This window comes from Macaca thibetana, chromosome 16 (assembly GCF_024542745.1).
Source record: "Macaca thibetana thibetana isolate TM-01 chromosome 16, ASM2454274v1, whole genome shotgun sequence".
NCBI lineage: Eukaryota > Metazoa > Chordata > Mammalia > Primates > Cercopithecidae > Macaca > Macaca thibetana.
The window spans coordinates 67,381,701-67,404,818 of record NC_065593.1 but is presented as its reverse complement, the minus strand read 5'-3'; the positions used below and the strand labels follow the sequence as shown (position 1 = coordinate 67,404,818).

At 48.4% G+C, this 23,118-nt stretch overlaps 1 long non-coding RNA gene across 1 annotated transcript in view; it reads right to left on the bottom strand.

Annotated features, from left to right (window-relative positions):
- The window catches only part of LOC126939924 (uncharacterized), a 187,432-nt gene that overhangs the window by 11,354 nt on the left and 152,960 nt on the right, over nt 1-23,118 (bottom strand). Inside the window, exon 2 of the long non-coding RNA XR_007720499.1 lies at nt 13,586-13,648. This is a non-coding gene — a long non-coding RNA (uncharacterized LOC126939924). The remainder of the gene's footprint in view (nt 1-13,585; nt 13,649-23,118) is intronic.

Here is a 23,118-nt window from a genome sequence, read left to right as displayed (position 1 = left end):
TCCCGGGTTCAAGTAATTCTCCTGCCTCAGCCTCCCGAGTAGCTGGGACTACAGGCACTCACCACCTCACCCAGCTAATTTTTGTATTTTTAGTAGAGACAGGGTTTCACCATGTTGGCCAGAATAGTCTCGATCTCTTGACCTCACGATCTGCCCGCCTCGACCTCCCAAAGTGCTGGGATTGCAGGCGTGAGCCACCATGCCTGGCCTATTTGTTCTTATTGCTCTATTTCCCTATGGCATTATCTCCATTTCAAAAATACAGTCAGCACCTTTCTGAAGAGGAAGGACATTAAGCCACTTCCATGGTTATTTTTCTGCTATAAACCATTCCTAAAAAGTGTACAATAAAGCCCAGATCCATCTTCCATTACTCCTTTTCTTTTCCTTTTCAAATCAATAAATTGTTTGTTAACATTTAGATTAACTCTTACCTCGCCTCCTTCCATATTCCCTCAACCACCCCTAAAAGTTCTGAGAACTTGTGTCCACGAGCAGGGAGGAAGGAGGTAATGAAGGCAGGAGTCATGATCAGGGCCCTTAAAACACCCTCACCATGAATGATTTAGCTCAGCTACTGGTAAAGATATGATTCCAAAACAGCTAAGACTCATCCAAACTCTAGCTTGGCTATTATTTCATGCTACCTTACATAGAAATCCAACTCCTGTATCTTTCCCTTGTATCTTTCATCTTTCTAATTTGTGTTCTCTCTTCCTTGAACCCCTGGTTTGTCTGTCTCTGTCTCACTCTCATTAGAGACACCACGGCCTTATGAGCCAAGATAGGCCAACTCAACTGGAAATGATGCTTATGGGGGCTCTGTCTGTTCTGCCTGGTCCTGGCCCCGCATGGCCTGGCCAGCTTGTGGCATCTGTGCCAAGGTGAGCGGGGGAGCTGGGCCTCGGCACCCTCCCATCACGACGGGGCCAGGCTGTTACCCAAGGCTGCAGCTGGACTCTCAGAGGCACGGGGAGGTCAGGCAGCAAGTTCACAGAATAGGCCACCCACACGGCACATCAGGGCTGCTGGACTGTCCCCAGGGCCAGAGCCGCTCTGGCCCTTGGCCCTGACTCGGAAGACTCCACCATATGGCCTCCCTCTGGGAGGGTGAGAGGAAGAAAAGAAGTAAACCAGGGGCTAGGAAGAGCCATGCTACCCTCTGAATGCCAGAGACCCTTCTTGGGGTTGGTGGGTATTAGATTTGCTCCCAGCAGGTCTGAGACAAGAAAGGGGGTGTCCAATAAATGAAATGGGTAACAGCTGATAGCAACACGATAGATGAGCAGATGAGATTGGGCTCTCCTTTCTGCTCTTCTCGGGTTGTCTCTCTCTCTCTCCAGCCCCTAAATGTGTTTCCAGGGTTTAATCTGAACTTCAAAAACCCTGAAGTTTTTGGGAGACTTCACACTTTTCTAATTAAAGACCCAAACTGGATTTTCATGTTTGCAGAGAACTTTGACCAAAAGTGTAGGCAGCAGAGCAAAACAGGAAGAGAATGATCTCTCTCTTGTTCTCTTGTTTTCTTGTTTCTCTCTCTCTCTCTCTCTCTTTCTCCTCCCCCTAAAAAGTACTGGGGGTTAGGGGAAGGAAGCAAACAAAACCTCTCTGCAGCTTTGGCCCCTAAGTCCCCTGAGCCTGCCAGTGTTCTGTTGACAGCCTTTCTCTTTCTGCGGTCCTATAGGCAAGAGTTCCATCCCTGTTGGGGCAGGGGTGGGGGTGGGGAGAGCTGGGCAAGGCTCTGGGAAAAGAGAGGAAGGAGGCAAAGAGTAGATTCTCTGGCACAGCTGCCAAGAAAAGAGCCCGAATGCCTCGTCTCAGCAGAAGGCAACCCTCCTGGGCTCCCAGGCATGCTGGGGCTTGCTAAAAACCAGAGCCCTGGCTGGCAGAGGCGGTGGACAGGGAACCAGAATTCAAAGGGGCGGCCGAAGGAGGGGGTTGCGGGGGAAGAGGGGGAGGTTTCAGTGAATCATATAAATTAGAGACAGAAAGGATGTCAGGCCACCTTCATTTCCTTCCTCTCCTAATGGGAATTATCTCATTAGCCCCGAGCTTCCTAGAGGCTAACTTTAAATGATTCCTGTAATGGGGGTTTCAATGTACACTCCACCTCCCCATCCAATCTGACTCTTAGGAGAGCTAAGAAAGGCTCTTAAAGGAACAGCAACAAAAAGACACCAGTACTATCTACTGACCACTGAATATGTCATGCAACCTAAGGATGGCCCTTTCTCCTTCTAGGTCCACTTTTAGGAATTTATTGTGAGAAAATAGTCATGAATATAGTGATGAGCTGAATAACGGCACAAGCTCTTGCTCCCCTCCACTCCCTAATAAAAGACAGCCATGTTCTAATCCCTGCTATGTATGAATGTTACCTTAGGGTATATGGTAAAAGGGACTTGGAAGATGGAATTAAGTTAAAGGTCTTGAGATGGGGAGATTATCCTGGATTATCCAGATGGACCCTAAATGTAGCTATAAGAGTTCATATAAGAAGGAGGCAGAGGGAGACTTGACTACAGAGAGGAGAACTCCACAAAGGCAGAGACTGGAGTGATGTGGCTCCAAGCAAAGGAATGCCAGCAGTCATCAGAAGCAAAAAAACAATTATTCCCTGAAGCCTCCAAAGGAAACCTGTCCTACTGACAATTACTTGGTTTTAGCTTAGCTCCAGAAGTCTCAGTCAGACTTCTGGCCTCCAGAGCTACAAGAGAAAAATCTGTGTTGCTCTAAACCACCAAGTTTGTGGTAACTTACTACATCAGCTTCAGGAAGCTAGTACAGATAAAAATAACATTTTTGCTGCAAGGATTGTCATCAGAGCCTTATTTTACAGCAAAAGGGTAAAAAATATTGGAAACATAAAAAAAAACTATTAAAAAATAACCATGTCATGTTCCTACAATGAAATACTAAACAATCAAGAAAATATTGAACTATTACTTAATGATAAAAGATTAACATCCTATAACTAAGTATAGTTCCTAAGTATTTCCATTTGATACATTTTTCTAATAGTAAGCATCTTATAATTCCTTCTGTCATTGTATAAGTTACACGTTTATTTGCAGAGTGGTATGAGTGTTAAGGATGGTTTGATCCCTTTCTATGAATAAAGATGCAGGAACTGGTGGAAATTTAGTAGAGGAGGTCAAACAGAGCAGGGGGTCCAGAGCTGGCATCCTTCTGGGCTCTGAAAACCCCCAAGGTTCCTGGCAAAAAGACTCTATACACACCTCATCCTGGCACCATGGGGCATCTGGCCTGCAGACCCTGCCCGCTAACAAATGAACGAGTCCAGTCTCCTTACCATGCAGCGCAATTCCCCAACCCCCCACCTCAAGTCTGTTTCTCCCAGAAAGGTGAGGTGGGGGGTTGGGGATTGGGCTGCAAAAATAACCCTCAAAGCATGGTTATTTTTGCCTCCTTACTCTTATCTGTCTCTCAAGGTTGGGTGGTGTATTAGTTTACTAGGGCTGCCATTTCAAGTTAGTACAAACTGATGGCTTAAAACTGTGAGAGAACTTATTCTCTCACAGTTCCAGAGGCCAGAGGGCCAAAATCAAGGTATGGAGAGGGTTGATTCCTTCTGGTGGTTTTAGGGGAGAATCTGCCCCCACCTCTCTCCTGACTTCTGCAGTCAATCCTCATCATTCCTTCGCTTGTGGATGCACCACTCCAATCTCTGCTCCATCTTCATAGTGCCTTCCTTTCTGTCTTCTTCTCTTCTAAGGATGTGTCACTGGATTTAGGACCTGAATCCAGGATGATTTCATCTCAAGATCCTTAGCTAATTACATGTGCAAAGGCACTATTTCCAAATAAGGTTAGATTCTGAGATTCTAGATGGACATGAATTTTGGGAGATCACTACTCAAACTATTACAGAAAGCCTTCAACTTCTCTTTCTCTTTAGAGACAGGGTCTCACTCTGTAGCCCTGGCTGGAGTAAAATGGTGCCATCTTGGCTCACTGCAACCTCCACCTCCCAGGCTCAAGTGATCCTCCTACCAGGATCCTCTACAAAAAGTACAAAAATTAGCCACCATGCATGGCTAATTTTTGTAGACACAGAGTCTCCCTATGTTACCCAGACTGGTCTTGAACTCCTGGGCTCAAGGAATCTGCCCACCTCTGCCTCCCAAAGTGCTAGGATTACAGGTATGAGATACCATAGCCTGCCTCCCTGCTCTCTCTCTAGTTCAGTTCATTTTTTTCTCTAAGTTTCAGTAATTCCACAAGGTCTTCTCTGATTCTTCCAGGTCCTATCCCTTCACAGAACTTTTCTGTAGTCTGCATTCCACAATTCAGCCATACTGCCATACTCCCATCCCCTGTTCATTGCCTAGGACCTACAGATGGAAGTATCCAAAGGCAGATGGACACTCCCTAAACGGATGAACTTCCCACCAACTGCAGGTGCCAATGTTAGAATGGGTAGCCTCAGGAGAGAGAAAATTCTCCATCATTAAAGTGTCCAAGCAGAAAGCACCTATCTGGACAGGCTGGGAGGATGCTGTGGGTCTGAATGGGAGATGGAATTAGGTGGTCAAAAAGAGTCTGATTTTATTAAATATGAGAGCAAAGACTATACTCAAATAACTTCGCACAGTGCTGAGCACTGAAAAACCACTAAGCAGATGGGTATTACCCCACTAGGGATGCTCCCTTAAATCTCAATCTTCCTCCTTTCAACAAATGCATGAAACTCTACAAAGCAAAATAAACCATGAAAAAGAAAATGCTAAGACTGAGACTATTTGTATATTCAATGGCCATTTGCAGACCACCTCCTTGGTATACTGCACTATGGGATAGAATCTGACACTCTTATGCGAGTCTGTCTTCTTTGACGGTAAGGTGACAAGCAGGGCATGGTGACATGAGCCTGTAATCCCAGCTACTTAGGAGGCTGAGGTGTGAGAATCATTTGAGCTTGGGAGTTCAAGACCAGCCTGGGCAACATGGTGAGACCCCATCTTTGATTTTTTAAAAAAGCAGCAGCAGCAGCAGGTGATAAACCAGGGCAAATCCCATGCCAGGAGACCCCTAAATCAGCACCCCCAATGGTTACGTGACCTGAGAAAGGAAGTCAATGCCACCGGAGTGTCTAGATGAGCAGCTGGAGAGTCCCTTGGCTAAACCTAAGAGATGGGGTTCTGGGATCTATTTTTGCGCCTGCCCAACCCACTAAGGAAGGGAGAGAAGGCAGAGGAGCTGCTTTCTGCAGCAGCCAAGGGCAGGCTGTCTGCTCATCCTGGAGCCCAGACAAAGCACACCCACCCGGTGGTGATTTATCAGCCGTGGGAGGCCCAAGAAGCTCTTAAGCCGCAGGTGGGTGCCTGTAAAGCCACCCTCCCTGGGGAGCACAGACCTCAGGCCTTGCTCTGCTGCTAATCACCATAAGCACCCCGGTGCCTCAACCCCGATCTGGGTGGCCCTTAACCACTCCCACAGCCCTGTCACATGCTCGGTGATCTCAGCCGGCCTCACAGAAACCCTGTCAAGTAAGCAGGACAGGTGTTGTTATTATTCCCACTTTACAGATGGGGAAACTCTGGGGGAGCAGTTCGATGGTTTGCTCGGGGCCACCCAGGGAGCGCATGTCCCAATTCCTCCCATAGACTAGGCAGGCAAGTGGCATCCCCACTCCCTCTGTGCTGCCCGCCAGCGCTTGAGGGTTTTACAAAGGTGGCAACAAATACCAGGGATGTATCTTCCCCCTGGGCCCTGGGCCCCTTTTTGGATGCTGGAGAGCCTGACTCACTAAAACTCCTGTGTCTTTCTGTTCAATCATCCTCCCTCCTCCCGCTTGACAGTTGGGAAGTGGAGGGGCAGGGCCCTGGCAGGAGTAGGCATAGCTTGTGCCCAGGCTGAGCCTCCCCCAGGAGCAGTAAAACATGCCTTTTGGGATCTGGGAGGAGAAGCTGCCCATTCTGTACTTTTCCAGACGTGGAGAAAGAAAGGAGAACGCGGAGCTGATTTGAACTCCTGGCTCAACTCATGAGCCCTGCAGAGGTCCTCAGAGATGAGCCTTGTGTTTTACTAAGCAGGCCCGGGAAGTGGTTTGGGGGACTTCAGAGCAGAATGGAGCAAGAGGAACACTGCCCTTGTTGGGAGCCAGAGGTCAGTGTGGTGTGAGTTAGTGATCCTTAGGCCAAGGGCCTCCACGGGAGGGTGGGGCCCCTGGACCCACATAACCCACGCTTCCCAAAGGCCTTCACTGCAGATGTGATGGAGCCACAGGAACCAGGACTCAGGAGGTGGCACCTGCAGGGCCAGGAGGAGAGAGACATGCAGATGGGGCCAGCCCCTCCACAGCCCACTCCTCCTGGAAGCCCAGAGTCTGGCTGGCTCCTTGAACCTGATCTCCTAAACAGGACAAAAAAAAAAAAAATGTCGTTGTGATTTCCCCTGATCAACACACTTCTTTTTCCCCCTTTCCCAACCCCTGTGGAATCTGTATCCTCAAGAGGTACCTGGGGAGCCACCAGCAACTAAGAGTTCAAGGGCCTCCTCTGCATTTGGGGTCAGGCAGAGAGGAGCCACAGCAAGGGAAGGTGAGTGGACAGTTGCAAGCTGTGAAAAGCCAAGCTGCCTCCAGGCATCTAGGCCTGCGTTTGGTTCCCATGACACTCTTACTGGCAGCGTTAATAACTAACCACGTCCCAGACAGGTGCTGGCGGCCTAGCCTTAGGAGTTCTTGTTCAGGGCTGGAAATGAGTCACTTCCCTTTTATAGTTTGCTAGGAGACTGAGTCACCCAGGGGCCGACCGTTTCACACAAGTTCTCACACCCTGGCCAACTAATGTCCATGTTCATACCCTAGACCTACCCATCTACCAGGTCAGCCGGGCCCAGTGGGGCTGACCCTCATGGTCTATGTCAAATAGCATCCCCAGGAGTGATCCAGTCCCTGCCTTCTCCCTTTGTCCCCCAATTCTCCCAATGGAGATGGCCCACTCAGCGTCCCAAGAGGCAGCTCCTGCCTGGGCAGCTGTCTGAGAAGGACAGAGTCTGACAGGTGGGCGCCCATGCCTGAGGCCCAGTTAGATCCACCTCATCTTTGACCTTCCTCTAAACATTGCTGTCGTGCGTCCTCAACCCTTTGTTTGGAAACCAAAAATACCAGAAGTGGAAAGTTCCAGAGCTGATGGACTAAAGGACAAAACTGCGATGCAGTAAGTCAGCTTCGTCCCTCTCGGGAAGGGCAGAGGCTGAAAGCAGGTAAACTGAGGTCCATGACTGTTAATACACTCCCCTACTTCAGGAGTCAGGTGGGAGGCAGGAGAGGTCACCGAGTCCAAGGCTCCGGGCACCCACACTCCTCAGGTGACTCTGGTGTTAATCTCTCAGGAGTAATCTCTTGATAGACAATAAATAAATGTCATTCGAAAAAACAAGCTCATATATATTTGTCAGTAACCCTTCTTTCCCACTCCCATATGGCCTCTCTTATGTTTGCCAGCAGGTGGGTACCCATGCCCAAGACCCAGTGACATCCACCTCACCTTTGACCTTTACCCTAAACACTGCTTTCATAACTCCTCAACCCAAGGGGTGCATTTGGTCTCTCTTTCTTAATTTAAAAATTAATTCTTCTTAATTATAAAAGAGAATGTATTTAAGAGAAAAAGAAATAATGAAACTAAAAAACGGGAGGTTAAAAAAAAAAAACCTCCCCAAAATAGTTTGGGGATTTACTTTTTTTTAATTCTCAGAAAGTCCCTCTTGCTACCTGGTTTCTAAAACAGACAATCAACAGAGATGACATCAGATTAAACAGCACTGGGTGTCTCACTGCCAGGGGCTCCAGGCAGGTGTGAGACTGACAGGTTGAGAAAAGATGACACTATTTCTTCCCTTAGAAGATGAAAACCGAGGAGGAGAAATGACAGCAGAGGCTGAGCCCCGGGTATGGTGGGAAACGTGACACCCTGCCAGCCGTTGGCCTTTTGGGTGAACTCCGCTCGCTCCTCTCCATGGGATGACACTGCAACCCGGCGCTTGTTAGCTCCCCCGTCTCTCAGGTATCACAGCCAAACTCAGCCCGGGGGCTCGGAAAGCTCCGCCTGTGGCTGTCTCACCTCCACAGAGCCCCCCTGGACTTTCCAAGCCTGCATTTTGAACTCTGTTGGCCGCGGCCGTGGCTTTCACTTGACCTCTGCAGAGAGAGAGGGGCTTTCCCTGGGACACACGTCTTGCACATAGCAGCTAAGAGCACCAGCCAAGCTTCGTCGATAGCACCAAGGGTCCAGATGCCAGGAGAGAGACTCCACCCCCGGAGGCGGCTCAAGAGTCCAAGTGAGTCATGAGGTCTGACCAGCAACCATAATGTCCCAGGGTGAAGTGGGAGGCCTGGAGATGGAGCCTGCGCAGGGACAGGAACCGCAGTGACTCACAGTTGGACCCTGAGGGGAAGTTCCATCTGCAAGTCCTCTAAATGGCTCTGGTCCCCGGGTGAGCTCATCCCCACTGCCGCTGACACTCAGAACCAGGACTGGCTTCTTTCTCCCAGGGCCCGGGTTTTTCACTCTCAATTATGGTTATGGCAGAAACCAACATTCGAGCCGCAGCACCTCTCCCCTACCCACCACACACATACATGATGGATGGACCTGGGGAAAGAGAGTGTCCTCCTGGAGCGTCAGAGTTTTCATCTTTAAAAATAGTCCTTCCTCCTCATGATCTCACCACAGAAACTTTTGGAGCTATATGGTAGGGAATGTGACAGTTCTTTAAAAGGAAGTATGCGAAATCCACACAAGGCAGTAACATTGTAATATCACTGTTTATAACTGTGGCTCCAGGGACCCAGCCATGAGGCTACCATCTTGCTCCATCTCCCTGGGCCATTGGTCTGGGAACGGAAGAATGCAAGGCACTGGAGAGGAAAGGGTCCACACTGCCCAGGAGCCTGGCGGGATCACTCTGGAAACACACTCAACCTTGGAAGAAACACACAGCGAAAAATCCCACCACTCCCATTGCCCTTTCCTTTCTCTAAGCGTTTCCAACAGACAGCAACATGTACACAATTCTAAGGCTTCATCAGGTAGAAGGGGGTTCTGTTGTGGCCCTCAGCTAGCTCTCCGCAGTGTGCATGAACAGCAAGGTCCCCCAACAAAGGGCACCAGGCATTCATTCCCTTATAGATTCTATTTTCAGGTTACGTGCAATTACAGGAGAGTTGCTAATCACCACCAAGACGGGGCCGTCCCGGAAGCATTCTGAGAAAGACACGCTGGTTCTGTGAGCTCTGAAGCACCCTTAGTCTGTCCTGCGTGGAGGATCAATGTGGCCGGAGGATGAGAAAGACAAAAGAGGAAAGACGGCTGAACCAGTCATTCCTGCCGTGGTCAAGTTGTCCTTTCTTGGAGGGAGGAGGAAGACGGGAGGGAGCTAAGAGGCTGCAAGACAACAAGGAGACCCCGCAAAGAGCTTCATGGGGGCCACGAAGAATGATCTCAAGCAGTATTAGCTGCTCCATGGCATGCTACTGTCCCCGTTGGGTGTTCCCTGCACTCTGTACCCCTCAAGCCCTAACACCATCAGAACAGGAGGAAGGGTGCATTTGCTGTCTCTCTCTTCCTACCCATCTTCCCCTCTCCATTTCCTTTTTTTTTTTTTTTTTGCTGCTGGGGCTGCAATCTGCCAGTGTGACCCCTGGTGGCTCTGCAGCCAGAAGGGTGAGGAGAGTGGCCCTCATATGAAGCCACAACCCCAATGAAAGAGGCTATCCTGAATCCGGGAGTCACACGGTTGTTGAGTATCAGTCCCTGAGATGTGGCACCATGGCGTGTCACCTCATCACCACCATCAATGTCATTCTATGGTAACGTGTGTGTGCCACTGTGTGCCAGGGACATAAACAGGCACATTCAATATCCCTCCTGCTTGGACCCTTCCCCCGCCCGCCCTCCCCTCCTCCTACTGGTCTCCCTGTTGCTCTCAGCTTCCCTGTAAAGAAGTCTTTTTCACACTGAGTTGGATCACAGCATGCTTTGCTCAAAACCCTGCCTGGCTCCCAAGTCCCTCAGAGGGAAGGCCCAAGGCCTCCGGGCCTGACCTGGTCTGGTGGTCACCGCCCCCTCAGCACTCAGCGCTCACTGAGCTTGATTCTCAAGCACACTCTATACTCGCACCTGCTTTGGGCCTTGATGTACCTGCTCCATCTGTTTCAAAGGCTCCAAAACATCCTCCTGCAAGTCTGTGCTCAAATGTCGCCTTCTCCGTTCAGCCCTGCAAACTGCCCTCCACCTCTCTCCCTGCGTTGCACACTGGAGCTGCCTTTCCTGCCTCTGTCTTTTTTTTTTTTTTTTTTTTCCTCCATAACACTATCACCTCCTTACATACTAGAAAATTTACATACTTACTATTTTTTACTGTTTAGCCTGCCCCACCTTGACAGCCAGTGTGGCTGCAGGACAGGAAAGGCAAAAGAACAATGATGGCTGACCCAATGCTTCCCGTCTTTCCTGGCCCCATGATATGGTTTGGCTCTGTCCCTGTCCAAATCTCATCTTGAATTGTAGCTCCTATAATTCCCAGTGTTGTGGGAGAGACATGGTGGGAGATAATTGAATCATGGGGACAGTTTTCCACATCCTGTTCTCATGGTAGTGAATAAGCCTCACGAGATCTGATGGTTTTATAAGGGGAAATCCCTTTTGCTTGGTTCTCATTCTCTATTGCCTGCCACCATGTAAGACGTGCCTTTTGCCTTCTGCCGTGATTGTGAGGCCTCCCCAGCCGTGTGGAAACGTGAGTCCATTAAACCTCTTTTTCTTTATAAATTACCCATTCTCAGGTATGTCTGTATCAGCAGCATGGAAATGGACTCATATACCCCATTAGAAGTCAAGCTCCATGCCAGCAGGATGGAGCCTGTTTTGTTCAGTGCCTGTTCTCTGCCTAGAGCAGTCCCAGTGAACAGTGAGTGTCCTGTAAATATCTATTAGGTGAGTGAATGAATGAATGAACTGATGAACAAGTGAAGGGTGGAAATGCTGCCACTTACAGGGAGGAGGCTATGCATCTTATAGAATGAGCTGGTCTTCAGGATGGGGTTCCCTGGGGAGGGGGGGAGAGGGCTGGCAAAGGCAGAAGGTGCTGCTTCCAGAAAGGCAGGCCTGCAGTTTGCCTGGAAATCCCCTTGGCATCACTCATCAACCCCCACCCCAATACACATCCAAACCCAAACAGTAGCTGAAGAGTAACTTCAACCATAGACTCTCTTTCCAGGCCCACGTTCCCACCGGTGAGTGCATGCCGTCATCTGGGCCCCTACTGCATGCTCCTTGGATCCCAGGATGACCAGTAAAGAAAGGATGGTGGGGAATGAAAGAGATCCCCTCTTACCCTCATCCCACTCTCAATGCACTAGCTGGGAAGGCAGAGCCAGCACTGCAGGTGAAGCTCTGAAGGTGAGATGGTGGGCAGGTAAAACAGCTGCCAGTCCCATGGACCCATGGCTGTGGGTTTTTAAGCAATGAGGTACACAGATGGTGACACAGGGAGGGGGTGTGCTGAGCACGGTGGCAGGGTGCAGTCAAGTCCAGTCTTGGGGTGAGATACAGACCAGGTGAGCTGGGCTGAAAGGATCCAAATGTGAGTGGGAAGTGATGGGAAGTGAGGTGGAGTGTCCAGTGAGATTTGGTTGCTCGGACAATAAACAGAGAGCCACGATGGTTTTTTTCTAATAAGAAAATGCCATGTCCAATGCTGGATTTCAGAAAGAGGCTTAGGGAAGAAACCAATAGGATTACTTTGGGGAGGAAAGACTTGGAGTCCAAAGGCTGGGGCCCCTTGTGGTTATCCCAGCTTGCTCTATGAAAGCCAATACCAGAGGGGTGGCTGGGAGAAGGGAGGGGAAGGATCAAATGGAAAATTGCTGTGGAGTCATTGTCAGGACTTAGTATTCTAGTGGGTGGGGGAGTTAAAACCAATGTCCACCTTCCTTCTACTTGAGCTGCGTGGAATAAGATAAAGATAAATAAGGAAGGGAACGAATAGGCATCCACTATGACCTAGACTTTGGATTTGGTTATTTCATTCAATTCTCAGCCTCCCCTGAGGACAGGGTATTAGCATCAGCATCTCACAGATGAGGAAATTGAGGCTTTGTAATTTACCCAAGATCATATCCAGAGCTAGGGAGACTGTAAAACACAGAAAACAAAACCACTGACATTCATTGTAAATGCATAATACATCCCAGGCACTGAACTGTGTATTCTCCCATTTCACTTCAAAACATGGAAGAGATTATTTTTATTATGTCCATTTTATAAATGTGGAAAGCATAGTTCAGAAAAGTGAAGGTCACCAGCCCCAGGTCACAAAGCAAAGACTCAGTGGAAATGGGATTTGAACCCAGGGCATCCGGGTCTACACTCTACCGCTATACTAGACTGATAGTGACAAATTTGCAACATAATCTATCTAGTTCCAAAAATGTGTTTGCATTGTACAGCAACTCAAGCAGTATTAGCTGCTCCATGGCGTAATGTCCCCATTGGGTGTTCCCTGCACTCTGTAACCCTCATGCCCTGACACCATCAGAACAGAAGGAAGGGTGCATTTGCTCTCTCTCCTACCCCTTTTCCCCACTCCCTTTCATTTCCTTTGTTGTTGTTGTTGTTGTTGTTGCTGCTGCTGCTGCTGCTGGGCCTGCAATCTGCCAGTATGACCCCTGGTGGCTCTGTAGGCAGCAGGGACAACCCTCTCCCAGGCTTCATACTACTTGAGATGATTTGCTTCCAATCAAATCTGACCATGTTCTGAGCTTCCAGCTTAGTACTTACGACTGAGACTTACAACCAGTGCTGTAACCGCTGTGGATGGTGGAATCTAGACAACCCTGGGCAAACCCAGCCCTTGCAGTAGGAGAGCGGCCCCTTGTTCCACATCCTGTTTTATTGGGAGCAGACTTCAGTTGGCAGCATGCCAGAAAGCCCTGATATCCCATTTAACCCCATGGACAGTCTCTGTGTTTCTGAAGGCCAGCAGGTGCAATCCACCTGTTTATCTCCTGGACCCGCAGGCTTTGAGTCACCTGCCTCATGTTCTCCCTGCAAACTGCAAGACCTCTGTGCCCTGCAGGGGACTCAGTGTGCTCAGGGCAGGTAGCAGGACCTGTTGCATGGTACCCCGGGGAGCTGGGAAAATTCACAGTCACTCGAAACAGCAATAGATCCCAGCAACAGTCCAGGCCTGGCTTCCTCACTCGTTAACTGTGTGACCTTGGGCAAGTGACTGAACTTCAGTCTCCCCATCTGTAGGTTGGGCATAACAGGACCTGACGGCTAGAGTTGTAAGAGGTGAAAATGAGTTGATTCAAGTAAAAGCCAGGAACACAGAGCCTGGCCTGAATTAATTGTGATGACTGTTTGTACTTATTAGCCCATGTCCCTGGGTCTCTCCGATGGCTAACTGCAAAGCTCCTGCCTGCCAACTGCTGCTCTGAGCTGGGGGCTTTAGGGATGTCTGGGCAAAGAGTTGCACTGAAGAAGGAGCAAAACCTCGAAGTAAGAAGAGCCACAGGGAGGCAGCTGTACTATGACTGCCAAGTGCAACTCACCTCTTTCTTGTCCTTTCCTGGTACAAAGCACCCACCGAGTCAGCCAGAAACCTCTGATTCCGCCTAGAAAAATAGGAGAAGAGTTACACCAGGAAACAAGATAACGAAACTCATCTTGAAGCTTAAATGTGGACGGAGTGGTTCCTCAGTACCAGACAGCTCCCCACAAGCACATAGGAGTTTAATAGCTGTTTATTCTTCCATATAGACTAAAACTACATTCATCAGAAAAAGGGGAGTAATTCATTTCCTATGCCAATTATGGATACGGCAAACTGAAGAATATTTTCAAAGAAATACAGTTTATTATGATCACAAACTTGACCTAGAATAAACTACGATGTCAATGGATATTTACACTGGATAGTAATTTTTTCAAGTTATAAAAATACTTCAGTTTACAATGGACATTTACTACAAAACAATCTAATGCCACAGTGCCAAGTTGTTCTGTTTTTATTGGGTCTTTTACTCCTATGATCCTATTTCTGAATTTTTATATGTTCTAATTTATTATATGTCTGAATTCACTCAATGGGATGACATATGAGGAGCGTCTAGTACCATGTCTGGTCCCTGTTAAGCACTCAATAAACATCAGCTATACTATTATTAATTATACGTTCCTGTGTGGGTTTCTCTTTCATTCCACCCATACAATTCCTGAACAAACATACACAGATATCAGCATAGTTTCTGCTGCTAAAATAGATATTCAATCTTTAAACCCAACCTCTGTTCAATCTAATTCCGACACCAGGAAGAGTAGTATTTCAAAAGGTGTTTAAAGATAATAGCCCCATTCTAACTTTCCCCATCATTAGGCTCAAAGAAATCACTCTAGACCCTTAGGTTGGCAAATGAAAACAGAGAGAAGAAAGAAAAAAAGGAAAAAGAATACCATCAGATTTGAAACAGAAAACTTGTAACCTTCACACACAAGAGAAAGGATTGTCTCTGGCTGGTGTTTGTTCTTTTGCTGGGTGTACATTATACATTATCACTCCGGTAGTTTCTGAGTTACTGAGGACAGGGCTGAGCTGGTACCCTGCGGCCAACTCCATCAACCAGCACCTACCACCAGATCAGATTGGAGGTCCCCCTGGGCTCCGGCACCCCCAACCCCCACAGCAGCAATACATGTTTGCTGGGCCTGCCTCCCACTATCACACCCATGAACTTAACCCAGGACCAACCTCGAATGCATAGGCTCTTGAATGCAGGGCAAAGGAGGTTGACAGTTTTAGCCCTGATGAATCATGCAACACTTGGGACCTAACTGGCCAATGCTGGACCTACCCTGCAAATGCTAGAAAACTCACCAAAACAGAGCAAGCAAAACTTCACAAGACCCACCAACTCCAACCCTGGCATCTGGAATGGGTTGCTGTTTCTACTTTATACAAAGCCACCCCCATATGCAACCCATTTTCAGTTTGTTATTAGGTGGAAAGCATCCAATAAACTCATTCAAGCTAAAGCCCACCTGAATGGATGTAGCTTCAGTGTTACCCCTCCATGGGGGGTGCACACTTTATCCTGACTCAGTCTTGACTCTTCACCCTGTCCCCGTGAAGCCTCAATTCTGCCAATGTAATAATCGCAGGGATTGGGGAGAGAGAGTAGTGGGACACTGGAGAGGGATCCTTTTGAAATCCTACAGTGCGGAATAGATGAAAGAGGGGAGGCAGAGGCTTACAACCGAGGCTCTCAGACCTGGCTACTCATGGCAATTCCTGCCCCCTCCCCTGGACAGCTGGAAAATCATTCTGAAGCCTGAGCCCCACCCCAGAGGTTCTGATTGCTATAGGTGAGGCCTGGGCACTAGGATTTTTTTTTTTTTTTTTTTCTTTTTTAAGTTCCCCAGGTAAGTTTAATAAGTAGCAGATTCTGAGGATCATCTGGCCGTCTTGCTGAAATTTTGCATTCGGGGGGTCTGGGGTGGCAGCCTGAGACTCTGCCTTCCTAAACTTCTCCTGGATAAACCCAGCGCTGGGGGTCCTTAGAACATTCTGAGCTGCAAGGACTTAGAGGTATCCCCTCTTGCCCCTCCTATGCCCCTGAGGAACCTCAGGCAAGCTGACCACACCCCTACCTCCAGCCACAGCTTTCTCCTCTGTGTTGGAGAACACCACTTTTCCAGGAGGCCCCAGAGACGTGCCCCGTTGACTTCTCAAGTGCCAACTGGGTAAGAGACATTACTCATGTCCCAAGAGACAGCTGCCCCCTTCCCCCTTTCCTGTAATCCTGTTCGAAGCAGTCCAGCTTGTACCCTGAAGTGCACCTGGATCACTGCATCCAACACAATGGTTTGTTTCTGCTCTGGTCCTTAAAGGGAGTAGGGGTCTCTTGCCTGCTGGCTTTTTGCATCGGCAGGTTGACCAGGGCCACCAAGACGCAGGGCCGCCCAGGGAGCCTGACTCTGTCCGGGGCCCACTGGCCTTGGCATCTGCCCTGTGAAGCTCTTCCGTGACTTCACACACACCTCCCCACCACGTAGCACTGCCCTTACTGTCCTTGCCGCGGACGGCGGTGGGACAGGGAGTGGATGGCACTCCCTCGGAAAGAGGCCAACAGCAGCACGCCACACCCGACTCCAAACCTCTGAGGGAGGCCACAGACTGCAACTGGCTACCCACAACCTGCCCCCAAGGGTCCCTCCCTGCCTCCTGCACCCCCCGCCCCACCCCTCCCAGTTCCTTCCAGACATTCCCAGGGATGCCTGGAGCCATACACCACCTAGTGGTTCCCAGCTCAACACCAGCAACAAGACACCTCCAACCAAGAGGGAAGAGCCCTCTCCTCCAGGACACCTTAGACTGAGGAACTGGGAAACAAAAGGCCCAGCAGGTGAGGCCACAAGGAGACATTAGGCTGGAATACGTCCAGTCCCACAAACTCGCCACCTTCTCCAAAAAGTGCACCAGGAACGCAGGAGGCCATGCTGGAAAAGGCTGCCGCACGCTACAGGAGAAGACCAGGGTGGAAAGGGAAAAATACCTGGAACGGGAATGGGATGTCAACACTTTATGAGCTAGAGCCCCCTCTTTGGCCAGAATAAGAATTGCAGGTTGGGGGAATTCTCGGATATTCGGGATGGGTCCAAACTCAAAGTGGAGTGATTTCTCAACAAAACAGGCCAAGTAGTCAAGAAATCAAACCACTGGGTCCAATTTCTAGAAACCTACCCAAGGCCAACACATCTACTGGACTCCCAATACTTTTAGGGGGCCCAAGAAAATGTTCTAATTCCTTTTAAAACCAGAATGAATAAAACGACAGGAATACGAATGCCTAGATAACAACGAATCCAGCCTGACTTCTATTCATCCTTGTATCACTGTAATTGTAAAATACAATATTTGTTTATTTATTTATTTATTTATTTTTGAGATGGAGTCTCGCTCTGTCCCCTAGGCTGCAGTGCAATGGCGTGATCTCGGTTCACTGCAACCTCTGCTTCCCAGGTTCAAGTGAGTCTCCTGCCTCAGCCTCCCAAGCAGCTGGCACGAGCCACCACACCTGGTTAAGTTTTGTATTTTTAGTAGAAACGGGGTTTCACTATGTTGACCAGGCTGGTCTCAAACTCCTGATCTCATGTGATCCACCTGACTTGGCCTCTCAGAGTGTTGGGATTACAGGCGTGAGCCGCTGCGCCCAGCCGTAAAATACAATGGTTTTGTTTTTGTTTTTGTTTGAGACGGAGTCTTGCTCTGTCGCCTAGGTTGGAGTGCAGTGGCGCGATCTCGGCTCACCGCAAGCTCTGCCTCCCGGGTTCACGCCATTATCCTATCTCAGCCTCCCGAGTAGCTGGGACTACAGGCGCCCGCCACCACGCCTGGCTAAGTTTTTGTGTTTATAGTAGTAGAGACGGGGTTTCACCGTGTTAGCCAGGATGGTCTCGGTCTCCTGACCTCGTGATCCACCCGCCTCGGCCTCCCAAAGTGCTGGGATTACAAGCGTGAGCCATCGCACCTGGCCCGTAAAATACAATTTTTAATGTTTTATTTTTATGGAGGAAGGGGCCTAGGAAGACAAAAGTGCCAAAGATCATGAACATCATCATGTGGTTCTGAATTTACCTACTTTTTTTTCCAGTCTCCAAACTTGTCAGCCTTTACTGAAACCCCTTGTTGAATGCTCTTTCTCAGAGACCCCCACTTGAGCCAGGGGACCCACCCCCACCTGCCTGCCATAGGTTCATCCTTTTTACTCCGGGTTCTATTGAAAGTTTTCTGACCCACTCCAGGCAAGTTCATCCCAGGCCCCGGCACCCTGGGCCTGTTTCTGGACAGGCAGAAGCTCCAACAGCTGCCACCCCCGCCTGCGTGTGAGAAGTGCAGACTGGCAGGATGGAGCAGCAACTCTGAAGGCCAAACACACACACTCAGCCCCCTGCAGCATAAACACGGAGCATACATCACACCCAGGCCTATAAAAGATAATTATACAATCTGATCTGGCAAATTAGTGCCACAGAATGTCTAATTCTCACAATGAATTCCAGGGTTGGATCGGCAGGAAAAATTAACCTGGATCTTTATTGGGATTTGCCCCCAGGTCAGGATTAGGGTTTATTTATCTCCTTTATTTTCCTGTTGCAGGAGGGTGGAAGGCCTTCTCTCCTGCCCGCCCCTCCCCACCGCATCCAGGCTTGGCTTTTTGATAAGCAGGCTGCCCGGTGATCTTTCCCACACACTACCTGACCCAGCTCAGCTAAAATCAAAGAAAGCACCAACTAGGAGATATGTGTGATGTTTTTTTTTTTATAAGGAAGAGAAGTTCAGGTATCCCATATCAAGGGATTCACTAGTTGGAACAAACTCAATACAAGGTAAACAAAAGAATGAACATTTCCAGATGGCAATGTACCTCCTAATTATTCTGGCCCGGCTCTGAAATGTTTACTTGGAGAACACTCACATATACACATTTCTCCAAACACCTTTTTCTTTCTTTCTCTCTTTCATTTGCTCTTCCTTTCCAAGGAGTCTTTCCAGAGGAGATAGTGATTAACAGGAGTCGGTGCTCATCTCGTATGCTCATTAAAGAGCTAGATCACCAAAGAATTGTTACCGCAACGCCAAGACAAGTTGACACCAAGCAAGGATTATCTTTCATCTAACAAAAACAAACCTGATGGCAGGCCGGCAAGTTTTCTCCTCTCTTTTACTGTCTTCCTGGGGGTTTCCCCTGCAGAAGATCGTTCCCTATCCAACCTCCCAAGTCAGCCCTGCAATGACCACACACCCAGAGCTTGAAAGACAAGGCTCCGGTCAATATAGAGGGTTAGCATTCACCCTTTCAGCCTACAGAAAATGGGAGTCTGTCAGAGAAATAACGCAAGCTTCCCTGCATCTAATACCCGTGTGAGCTACTCACAAAATTCTTAAAAAGTGCCTCTCTCTGAGACTGACCTGGGTGAAAGAGAAACTGTGCTTTTCTAGCCTTACCAGTGGAGGGTTACGGTATTTTGCTCTGGCGTGGGCACTAAACTCTTCCACTTTGGGCTAAGGTTTATCATATGTGGGCAACCTCACCCAAACAAATATATGTACAAGGGTAGAGGTGTGTATGTGTGTGTGCCTACATGTGTGCATATATATATATTTTTGTTTTCAGGGACAATGACATTATGGAAAAACAAACTAGTTCTACACAACTGCCTCTGACTTAAAGCAATGAAAATGTTGTTTTCTTGTGCCTCGCCCAGAGGGATTCTAGGTGACCCAGTGAGAGGTGGCGGAAAGAGAGACTGGAACGTGCAAACCTACCATCAGCTGGAGTGCAATCTTTGTAGAGTTCTAGCCAAATCACAAACTCCAGCTCCAAACTGGGTGAGACGAGCGTGCACTTTTTGGAAGGAGATAAACACCCACTCCCCACAGGCTACATTGAGGAGCCTCACAAGGAGCTGAGAGAGAGCAAAGAAAAATCCCCCTCTTCCTGAAGGTGAACACAGGAGGATGCAGGCTTCATTCTGAACAGCCATCCATTCTAGGTGTGAATAGAGGCCATGGATGAGGAGTAAGAGAACGCTAAGGAGTCAGTAAAAATGCTGCAGACACAAGGACAAAACAATCTCAGCATATTATCAAATGATCAAAATCATGTCACACATGCATGGGTTCTACAGGCAAAGAGTTGCAGACTAAAATCTTAAGTCTAGACTTTTTTTTTTTTTTTTTTTTTTTTTTGACACGGCGTTTCATTCTTGTTGCCCAGGCTGGAGTTCAATGGCACAACCTCAGGTCACTGCAACCTCTGCCTCCCAGGTTCAAGTGATTCTCCTGCCTCAGCCTCTGGAGTAGCTGGGATTATGGGTGTCCACCACCACACCCGGCTAATTTTTTGTATTTTTAGTAGAGACAGGGTTTCACCATGTTGGCCAAGCTGGTCTCAAACTCCTGACCTCAGGTGATCCACCCGCCTCGGCCTCCCAAAGTGCTGGGATTACAGGTGTGAGCTGCCACACCCAGCTTAGTCTAGACACCTTCTGGGTGTCCGTTTTCTCAACAGAAAAATGGGGATAGCTGTAGTGACTACTTCTTGCCCCTTGTAAACCCTCTACAACCATAACTGTTATTTTTATTTGAGGATGTAAAATAGGACTATGCTTTTTTCTATATTGCTTGTTTCTCTCTATATAATTAATTCTAAATTAAACTGTGTATTCAACTGCTTTGCATATTTCCTGCACTATAGCAAGTAATCCATAAATGTTAGCTATTGCTAATACTGTAAAAAAAAAATTATAGAATTGCATGGGTTATAAAAGCAAACTTGGAAGAAGGAAGCAAAAGGTTAGCATTAGTTATCTCTGGGTAGTCAGTTTAACAGTGATTTGTTTTCCTATTTTTACATGTCTAAAATAAACAGGCATTGTTTGATGAAGACAAAAGTGTCATGGTATTTAAAAGATAATAAAAATAAGATGGACATTCATTGTTTTGAACTAGAAATAAAACTATTAAGTGAACTTAAAAAAAAAAAAACAGTAAAAACAGAGCTACAGACTTGTTTGCTACATCAGAGATGGATTAGAAATCAAGGATAAAGAGTATCCCCAAAAGGGTACTCTTGGGACCACCGACATGACCCAAAGTGAGACAAGAGCCAGACACACCCAGATGGCAAGTGCTGCTGTCAATTACAGGGATGGGAGGACAGTTCTTTCCACTGAATGATACAGTCAATATTGGCTTGAATGTGAACGTGACTGAGAATCCTAACCCAGCTGACAGGCTGCAGGCCACAGGGTTGAACAGACCTGCTCTGTGGCATTTCCCAAATACCTGTGCCATTATAGACAGACGGTTCTCACAACACCCGCCTTTCGGTTCAGGACCTACAGCCCCTTGCACTTCCCCACGCCTGTTACACAAGCCCAGGCTGGGAGCAGAGGCCATGCTAGAAATATGGGGTCTGTGGCCCCACATGAGCCCAGGAAAGCAAGAGTAGACTTGATCCTCGGATTCCTTCTGCTAACTCTTCAGGCTTCCCAAGAAGGTGGGAATTCAGGTGACAAGGGGGCCTCGCTCAGGTGCCCAGACCTCCGAAGCTCCCCCTTACTTTCTTGGCTCCCCTTCTTCCTCCCAGGTCCAGCACAAAGGGGAACCCGAGGCTCAGTCCTCAGCCCATCCTAATTCCTGTTGCTTCCCCTTTTCCTTGAAGATGTCCCAAACCCCTGTCCCGGACTTTTTTCCTAAGCCCCATTTTGCCAAATGCCTAGAGGGCAGGCTGATGACTGATTCCAGCCAGGATCTCAAATTCACCACATCCAAACAAATCCCCATACATCCTCAACCAGGCTCCTCTCAGCACCTCCCCATTTCAGGGAACCGAACCTCACTCTCTTGGTCACCCAGATGGGATGCCCTCCCCTCCCATAAAGCTCATCACTGGATCCAAGCACCTCTGCTAATGCTGTTCATGATCCATCTTCTCTTATATTCCTATGACCATCATGTCTGGGATATTCCCATAATAATAATGTCATATATTCCTTCCCTTCCCTTCCCTCCCCTTCCCTTCCCTTCCTTTCCTTTCCTTTCTTGGTCCCTTCTGTGCTGCCCCCCCACCCCAACCACCACTCCTTCTCCCTCTTTCTTTCATTTTCAGTTTTGAGACAGAGTCTTGCTCTGTCACCCAGGCTGGAGTAACAGTGGCCTGATCATGGTTCACTGCAGCCTCAACCTTGTAGGCTCAAGCAACCCTTACGCCTTGGCCTCCCAAGTAGCTGGGACTACAGACTTGCACCATCAGGCCCAGCTAATTTTTAAAATTTTTGTAGAGATGGGGTCTCCCTATTTTGCCCAGGCTGGTCTTAAACTCTTGGCTTAAGCCATCCTCCCACCTCAGCCTCCCACAGGGCTAGGAATACAGGTGTGAGCCACCGCACCTGGCCTCATCTCTTTACATATGTTCCTTTACTTAATTTCCTCGACAATCCTCCTTCATCTTGCATCATTTCTTGCCCTGTACACTGCTCTTCCATTCGCTATCTCTATTTCCATGCTGGAAATCTCCAAGATCTTTGATGCCTCAAGGTCTCTGCACTTGCTGTTTCCTTAGCTTGAAACATTTTGCTTAACTTCCAAAGTCTCCACTCAGACCACACTTCAGAGCCTAATCTAAAATCATTCTTGTTTATTTCATTTTGGTTTGTGTCTCTGTCCACGAGACTGTTAAGATCCTTGAGTGCAGACAGCTTGTCTGTTTTATTCTCCATTTTACAATCAGCACCTGAAACAGGCCCTTTTGGGGTTGAACGAATGAATGAACACGAGCATCTCTGGGTGAAAGATAGGGCAAGGAGGTACAGGAAGATTTAAGACTTGCTCAGGGTCCTATGGCTGGTAAGCGGCTGTGTCAACCTTTCCACCAAGGTTCTCTAGATCCAGGGGTAAAGCTGTGAGTGACCTTCTACTGTTAAAGCAACACCCCATGTGGCTCCTTGATTTCAGATTTGCCTGTTCTGGTTCCTTCTACAGAGTTTTCCCAGCTGATCATTCTAAAACATCAATTAGTTCTTCCAGTCTCTGCTAAGTAGTTGTCAAGGGCTCCCTACTGCTTTCCACGTACAGACCCAACCTCTCTGCCCGAGGCCAGAGATGAGAGGCCATCTATACTCTGACCCCTTCTCTTCCCTCTCCAGCCTTGTTTGTAAGATGTCCCTATAGGCATCTTATCTCATCTCTACCCCGCCCAACACTAAAGCTCACTGCTCCCCACCACCTGTAACACCTTCCCTGCTTTGCCTCTCTGCAATACCTTCCCTTGAAGCCCACCCCAAGTCCCACCACCCATGAAAAGCCTCCTGATTTTCTGGCCCTTGGTGAAGGCTCATACTTGAGCCACAGGGTTCACTGCCTATGTCCCACACTTAGCAGTAAGCATAAGATAATGGGGGACCAGGCGTGGTGGCTCATGCCTATAATCCTAGCAATTTGGGAGGACAAGGTGGGTGGATTGCCTGAGCTCAGGAGTTCGAGACCAGCCTGGGCAACATGGTGAAACCCCGTCTCTACTAA